The following is a 1699-nucleotide window of genomic DNA, read 5'->3' as shown; positions in this document are numbered from 1 at the left end:
GAGGGAGATCCGGGGAGGAGCGCGCGCCGGGCCCGCCCCGCGATCCCTGTCGCGACAGAAAGAGAGAAAATATCGCGGTCGGGACACGGCCCCAGCGGGGAGGGTGATCCGGACACGCCAACTGAGAGAAATAGGGCTCAGACTTTAAAAGATTTTATATAAAAATGTTGAATAAAGGATAAAAGGGGCGATATCCAGCGCAATTTGCCAAAAGCACGGCCTTAGCTTAAAATAATTTTTAATATATTTTTGCATATATATGTGTGTGTGTAAAATATGTATTTTACATATATATATGAGATAAATATAAATATTATATGTATGTAAAAGTATATTAAAAAGTATATGTAGATATACTCCTTTGTAGGTATGTATATATATATCTTTTAAAAAATCTCTTTTTTAAGGAGGAATATCCTCTAAAAACTCCTTTTAAACAAGGAATATCCCACAAAAACTGCTTTTAAATGAGGAATATTCCATAAAAACCTCTTCTAACGAGGAATATCCCAAAACCATCTGATTTTTAACAAGGGTGGAGCAATAAGGGGAGGTGACAAAGCCATGCCAGGGCAGGTGACATCACCAGAACTCTGCACAAACAGAAATTAACAATTTAATGAACATTTTAATTAACCATTAACCCCGTGTCATCAGGCCTGCCTGGCAGGCAAAGCACCAGGGGTGTAGAAAAGTTAATTTTTTATTTATGTAGTTTTTGTGTATGGGAATTAAATGGGATTTTTTATGTAGAAAGTGGGGGGTTTATGCAAAAAAGTTAATTTTTTATTTATGCTGTTTATAGGAAATAAATGGGATTTTTAAGGGTTTGTTTTGGGTATTAAAAATAAATTAAAAACAGGTTTTAATAGCAAATTTTAAAGGTTTTTGAAGGATACAACAAAACCTGGTATTTGATGAATGAAAATAATAAACATAAATAAAGTTTTTAAAAGCTTTGGAAATGTCTCTGCTGTTCTCCTTTTCCTATCTCCCTCCGATTTTCTGTTTCCTTCCCTCCCTCCTTTTTTTAAAAGCTTTTTTTTTCCTGGGTTTTTTAAAATACTTTTTCAAATTTTTTAAAATAATTTTTATGAAGTTTTTTAAAAATAAAGATTTTTTTAAAATATAGCTTTTAAAAAATAATGTTTTTTTTTTAAATAAAGATTTTTTAAATTTTTTTTTCAAATAAAGATTTATAAAAATAAAGTTGTTAAAAAATAATTTTTCCTTTAAAACAGAGAGGATTTTTAAAATAATTTTTAAAAAATTAAATACATTATTTTTTAAAGCTTTCTTTGCAATTCCGCGCTCCGCCACGGCGGGGGAACGCTCCAAGGTGGGGAACCGGGGAATCGCAGCTGGGCTGATCCCAGGGAAATCCCTGCACGGGGCAGGGAGCTGCCACAGGCATGGAGCAACCCCGGCGTTAATTAGCGTTTGTTAATGAGAGCTCGGCTGCTCCTCCCCTGCTGCCGCCCGCTCCAGCTGCAATTCCCACCTCTTGGCCAGGAATTTGTTGGGATTCCTCCCCTGCTCCGGGGCCAGGAGGGATTTCCAGCTCCTTTTCCTGGAGGTTTTTGGGATTTTTGGTAGCTGGGAGCTGCCCCAGCTCCAGCTGGAACTCCTGCCCTGGGAATCCATTTCGGGGCTGCTCCAGGAGCTGGGAGGGATTTCCCTCTCTTTTTCCATTTTTTTT

At 37.3% G+C, this 1699-nt stretch overlaps 1 protein-coding gene across 1 annotated transcript in view; it reads left to right on the top strand.

The window, feature by feature from the left end:
- SCNN1D (sodium channel epithelial 1 delta subunit) overlaps positions 1 to 1699 on the top strand; it is a 16612-nt gene that overhangs the window by 287 nt on the left and 14626 nt on the right. The window lies entirely within an intron of this gene.

Source organism: Geospiza fortis, unplaced genomic scaffold (assembly GCF_000277835.1).
Source record: "Geospiza fortis unplaced genomic scaffold, GeoFor_1.0 scaffold662, whole genome shotgun sequence".
In the NCBI taxonomy this organism is placed as follows: domain Eukaryota; kingdom Metazoa; phylum Chordata; class Aves; order Passeriformes; family Thraupidae; genus Geospiza; species Geospiza fortis.
This window is presented reverse-complemented; position numbering and strand designations above follow the sequence as displayed.